General features: G+C 45.5%; 1 pseudogene; it reads right to left on the reverse strand.

Moving 5' to 3' along the window:
* Positions 1 to 649: 649 nt before the first annotated feature.
* LOC126237628 (5S ribosomal RNA) lies at positions 650 to 766 on the reverse strand (annotated as a pseudogene).
* Between the last annotated feature and the right edge of the window lie 6,123 nt (positions 767 to 6,889).

Here is a 6,889-nt window from a genome sequence, read left to right on the forward strand (position 1 = left end):
AAATGTAATACTGGGGAACACCAAGATCATGACACCCTCCACACTCACGAGAATCATCTCATTTTTTGAGTCGATGGAACGAAAACTGAATCTAATCTAATCTAAAATATGAATATTAATCTGACTAAAAGTGTTGTTAATGGGAGAGAGTGGCAAGCCACCTCTCAAGATTATCCGAGCGCACTCCCTGGAGATATATCTTACCTGGGCTAGGCGACGGACTGTGCGAAAGTGGCCAGTTGGCGGAATTGTACTGAAATGCAGGAGGATCTGCAGCGAATTGACGCATGGTGCAGGGAATGGCAATTGAATCTCAATGTAGACAAGTGAAATGTGCTGCGAATACATAGAAAGACAGATTCCTTATCATTTAGCTACAAAATAGCAGGTCAGCAACTGGAAGCAGTTAATTCCATAAATTATCTGGGAGTACGCATTAAAAAAAAAAACACCCCGTCTTCAGGCCACAAGCGGCCCATCTGGACCATCCGACCGCCGTATCATCCTCAGTGAGGATGCGGATAGGAGGGGCGTGTGGTCAGCACACCGCTCTCCCGCTTGTTATGATGGTTTTCGTTGACTGGAGCCGCTACTATTCGGTCGAGTAGCTCCTCAATTGGCATCACGAGGCTGAGTGCACCCCGAAAAATGGCAACAGCACATGGCGGCTGGATGGTCACCCATCCAAGTGCCGGCCACGCCCGACAGTGCTTAACTTCGGTGATCACACGGGAACCGGCGTATCCACTGCGGCAAGGCCGTTGCCCAGTACGCATTAGTAGTGATTTAAAATGGAATGATCATATAAAGTTGATCGTCGGTAAAGCAGATGCCAGACTGAGATTCATTGGAAGAATCCTAAGGAAATGTAATCCGAAAACAAAGGAAGTAGGTTACTGTACGCTTGTTCGCCCACTGCTTGAATACTGCTTAGCAGTGTGGGATCCGTGCCAGATAGGGTTGATAGAAGAGATAGAGAAGATCCAACGAAGAGCAGCGCGCTTCGTTACAGGATCATTTAGTAATCGCGAAAGCGTTACGGAGATGTTAGATAAACTCCAGTGGAAGACTCTGCAGGAGAGACGCTCAGTAGCTCGGTACGGGCTTTTGTTAAAGTTTCGAGAACATACCTTCACCGAAGAGTCAAGCAGTATATTGCTCCCTCCTACGTATATCTCGCGAAGAGACCATGAGGATAAAATCAGAGAGATTAGAGCCCACACAGAAGCATTCTGACAATCCTTCTTTCCACGAACAATACGAGACTGGAATAGAAGGGAGAACCGATAGAGGTACTCAGGGTACCCTCCGCCACACACCGTCAAGTGGCTTGCGGAGTATGGATGTAGATGTAGATGTAGATGAAATGTGAACTTACATGTTATACTTGCACCGATACTGCGAATCCCGTACAGAGAGAGAGAAATGATTAACGTCAGGGTCTTGCTTTTATGCATGAAACACTATATTACAGTGTCTGTGTTGTTCCAATGTACACTGTAATCTTGTTAAGGCGACTGCGCGCGTAAGCAGGAAATCCGGTTTCAATTCCCGGTCCAGGACAAATTTTCACTGTTACCAGTAAATTGTACAACTGGAATTTCGCCAGTTTCCTAAATTTGAATATGCACACATCAAAAAAAGTTTTTTTCTCACCCAGGTTCCCAGAACTCCTGAGATAGACCTTAACTGTGGATATTGTATCACAGACAGTCCCTTTGACTGTTCAGAGATGTCACTGAACCAATCCAAGGGTGTAAACAACCATACGTGAGCAGCACCTCTTAGTGGGACGGGGTTCGACAGCCAATAGGTTCCAGGCATTTCATTAGGAAGGAGGTACACGGCTCGCGTTGTCTGTAGTTCAACCATGCAAATACGGTCAATACCGCAGTTCGACAGCGTCCGCATTGTTACGGTGTGCCAGAAATGGCTCTCGACAAGGAAAGTGTCCAGGCGTCTTGGAGTGAATTAAAGCGATGTTATTCGGACATGGGGAAGCTACAGCGTGACAGGAACTGTCGATGACATGCCTCGCTCAGGCCGCCCAAGAGCTACTACTGCAGTCGATGATCTCCGCCCCTCAGATTATGGCTCGGAGGAAACCTGACAGCAACGCCACCATGTTGAATAATGCTTTTCGTGCAGCCACAGGACGTCGTGTTACGACTCAACTGTACACAATAGGCTGCATGATACGCAAATTCACTCCAGACGTCCATGGTGAGGTCCATCTTTTCAACCACGACACCATGCAGCGCTGTACAGATGGGCCCAACAACCTGCCGAATGGACCGCTCAGGATTGGCATCACGTTCTCTTCACCGATGAGTGTCGCATATGCGTTCAACCAATCACCAGAGACGTGTCTGGAGGCAGCACGGTCAGGCTGAACGCCTTCGACACACTGTCCAGCGAGTGCAGCAAGGTGGAGGTTCCCTGCTGTTTTCGGGTGGCATTACGTGGGGCTGACGTACGCCGCTGGTGGTCATGGAAGGCGCCGTAATGGCTGTACGATACGTGAATGCCATCGTCCGACCGATAGTGCAACCATATCGGCGGCATATTGGTCTTCATGGACGACAATTCTGGCCCCCAATGTACACATCTTGTGAATGACTTCCTTCAGGTTAAAGACATCGCTCGACTAGAGTGGCCAGCATGTTCTTCAGACATTAACCCTATCGAACAGGCCTTGGATAGATTGAAGAGGGCTGTTTATGGACGAGGTGACCCACCAACCACTCTGAGGGATCTAAGCCGAATCTCCATCGAGAAGTGAGACAATCTGGACCAACAGTGCCTTGATGAACTATTGGATAGTATGCCACGACGAATACAGGCATGTATCAATACAAGAGGACGTGCTACCGGTGTGTACAGCAGTCTGGACCGCCACGTCTGGAGGCCTCGCTGTATGGTGCTACAACATGCAATGTTTGATTTTCGTGACCAATGAAGAAGGTGGGAATGATGTTGATCTCTATTCCAATTTTCTGTACAGGTTCCGGAACTCTCGGAACAGAGGTGATGTAAGACTTTTTGTGATGTGTGTAATTCCTGTAAACTCAAGATAGTTTAGCAGATAATTCAGCTAAAAGAAAAAGTGAAGAAAGGAAGTTTAATGAGGAACAGTAGAAATGAAAACAATGCCTAAGCAAACGTTTAAGAGAAGGAGCAGAAAAAAGGTCAAATATTTGTAGTACATTTCCAGCTGGTAGGAAGATCGGAACTGGATGGCACTAAAGTGAGAGAATTACGAGTTGATTCAGACTGATGTTGAACAATAGTTCTGTAACACCTACCACCAACGCTACTTCGAATTGCGTGTTGTTCCATGTTATGAATTATATCATTGGAAATGACACGTAGGGTCTATTTGTCCTCATGCATTCGCCATTAGTTAATAGGAAGGAATTACTTTGGTACACAATTGGACAATGAACTATTGGAGAAGTATGTAAAACGAGTGAAGGACACTGTTAGAAGTTGTAATTTTTATAAATGTTTATTTTTTGTGAACTGAAACTGTACTGGACTACTGTTCTTTTTACTCAAGTGGTGTATTTACAGAAACATTGTCTAGCAAATGAGTCCCCAGACTGAAATTGTAGAACTGTATTTTAATTAAGTTCAACCAAATTAATCAGAAAGATAGAACTGTAAACGAAATGCTGCTTCACAAATAAGTACAGGCGTAGATTTGGGGAATTCTTGTAAATTTCGCACAGCAATTCCTGGAAGATAGTAGTTAAGGGACAGATTGTCACATCGGATGGCAGGTGCGCGCAGCGTTGATACACAGAAAACTTTGCCAGGTACATTTACGACACCGCTCGCAGACGAGAAAGCACGGCTTGGCGGACACTGTTTGCAGGTGTGAGGTAATCAGAGCAGCACAGAGCTCTGGTATGTTGTGAAGAAATCAAACGTTGCAGTTACAACACCACCTAGTGACCTGTGTGTAGGGGCTGAGGTGCGCTGAGAAAAGCTGAAGTTGTAATTATCAAAGATAACTCCACTTGTCTCCTCCAGAGGCACTACATCAGAAGTGTAAGGAAAAGGCATATAAATAAGGGAGTCCGGCGGCTGAAATGTGTCAGTCATGTTGTCATCCCGTCCGCGTCTAGAACCGAAGAGAATGACCAACGGGTAAGTTGCAGGCCAACCACAACCTCTTCAATGGATATCGGCGGCTAACAGACCAGCTGAAACTACCACCAACCTGCGCTGCGCCGACGCGCCGTAGCTGTGGCGGTGCGGGCCACGCATTGGAGCTGCAGCGGCGCCCCTGTTCTCTGGGTGACATCCTCTGGCGGACTGGAAGATCCTGTCCACAGGGGCGAGGCTGGGGCGCGAAGTCGTGGCCTCCCAGGTGCAGAGCCGTCTGCGGTCACCGACCGAGCTGCCCTGGGGGGACGATCGCAGCTGCTGAGGCCCACTACAACGGTGGCGGACGGCTGTTTCCCTCTGGCGCTCTACATGGGGTCCACAAGTTGCGCTTGAGGGAGCAGTCTCCTGGGCTACCGCCACTAAGCCGTGGCGTGAGTAGGAGCACTGCATCTGCAAGACCGAGCGGCAGGACGCTGATGCAGCAGATTCCGGCACTGGCATCGGCGGTGACCCACCCTGGACGCCGCGCAGTGCCATCACTGGGATCAGCGGCAGACCGGCTGTGTACCTTCGATCCAATAAAGTCGTGACACACTTGCCGATGTTTCTCTGCACGCTTTGGAGTGAGTCACCCCTCTCTCCAAAACCATATATCTTGGTCGTTCTGACATATTAAAAACCCTTAAGGGGCTCCGGAAAGGCTCAAAATCATGAAAAGTTCAATTTTTACTTTTTTGCGTTTTCTGAATCTGCAGACTATTACCTTTTAATATATATATATATATATATATATATATATATATATATATATATATATATATATATATATATAATTTATTCAATTCCGAAGACTACAACTATTTTTAAATTTTTTTTGAAATGTGTTCTACATGGGCGTGACCCACTGTGGCGCTGTTAAACTGCTGTCAAATGGTGTTATTATTAACGTCCGTGTTCATCAGGTACATTTTAGTGATGTGAGATAAAGTATGTGTTGTGGCTAACCTGTGATGGTTCAATATATATCGCTGATGTGATTGTCGATTGTTTCATGTTTATTTACTCTGTCGTTATCTCGAAAATATTCGTAATTAATTCTGTTTCTTGAGTCTCTGTTTTGTTGAAGTATAATAATGAGTAAAAGTAAAGTTATTAAAAATCCTCTGAAGGCTTTTAAGAAAAGGAGAAATGTTGGAAAGCCAAAGGTATGTGTTATTACTGTAAACAATAAAGACGATGAAAATCCCCAACATAGCTTGTGTCCCAAAGAAGAAGACAGTTGGTGTAAATATAACAAAGGATTGCTAACTGGTGAAGTGTACACTCATAAGCATAGTCTGCCTCATGCAATAATGGAGGTGATAAAACCTATTTTCAGAGACTTAGCAGCACCTGAACTGTTGAAAAAGTGTATTCACGGAAAAACTCAAAACCCCAATGAAAGTGTAAATAGTGTTATATGGTCGAGAATCCCCAAGACTGTATTTGTTGGAATAGAAACACTTCACTTTGGTGTGCTTGATGCTGTTGCGACTTTCAATGATGGCAACATTGTAAGGTGCAAGGTATTTAGAAATATGGGAATGAAGATAGGTTCTAAATGGTACGAGCGATGCTTGCTTTAGACAAGGAACGCCTTCGGGCTGCAGACAGGGCTGTAAAGAGTCTAGAAATACAAGCAAGAGTAAACAGGAGGAGGAACAAGAGGAAGCTGGAAGAGGAGTTTGCAGAGGATGAAGATAATCCATCCGATGGACCTGGAATGCACTAAAAAGTTAATCCAATCTTTGTCGCTCGATTCCCAAAACTTTTATTCTCTCATACTAATTAAATGTTTTCTAAGGATCTTCCAAACATATTTGTTTCACACTTTCAGTAAATGTTACACAGTACCTTCTGCATAATTTAACACAGCCTTTTTCCAAAAAACTGTATATTTTTGAATATATAAATAAAAAATTGCAAAAAAATGTTGTGAATTTTCATTACAATTGAAAAAAATCATCTTTAATAACTGAACTACAATTTTGTAAAATCCCTGTGTTACGTTGTAGCCCATATTCCAATAAATAATCTGTAAAAAGTTCAACTTCCTACCTCAAATACTTTGTGAGGAAAGATATAATTTATAAGCGTTATTTTAACATTGCAAGTATAGGGCGTTCCGGAGCCCCTTAACCTTGGAGGTTGTAACAATTTGGTGTCAGAAGTGTTCATTTCGCTTTCCAACACAATACATTGTGTCAAATAGTCTTCGTCCACATCCAACACTATGTTTTGATGAGGGAGTTCCTTCTCGTGAGTGGTGAGTGAGACAGCGGGCTTGACGTTGGTATCAGCTAGGCAGTGGCACTTGAGTTGGTATCAGCTCAGCACAATGAGGTACTATTTTTGATGTTTGCTCTCATTGTCAGAGTTAGTTGCGGGATATAAGGTAAGGTAGACGATAGCCCGTCCGGCTAGCCGCGCGGTCTAACGCTCTGCTTCCCGAGCGGGAATTCGTGCCGGTCCCCAGCACGAATCCGCCTGGCGGAACAGTGTCGCGGTCCGGTGTGCCGGCCAGCCTGTGGATGGTTTTAAAGGCTATATTCCATCTACCTAGGCGAACGGTGTGCGGGACCGTAGCCCAGCTTCATGGAGACGGTTGCGAATGGTCCCCGCCGATACCCCAGGAGCAACAGTGTCCCTAATTTGCTGGGAAGTGGCGGTGCGGTCCCCTACGGCACTGCGTAGGATCCTACGGTCTTGGCGTGCATCCGTGCGTCGCTGCGGTCCG

Source organism: Schistocerca nitens, chromosome 2 (assembly GCF_023898315.1).
Source record: "Schistocerca nitens isolate TAMUIC-IGC-003100 chromosome 2, iqSchNite1.1, whole genome shotgun sequence".
NCBI lineage: Eukaryota > Metazoa > Arthropoda > Insecta > Orthoptera > Acrididae > Schistocerca > Schistocerca nitens.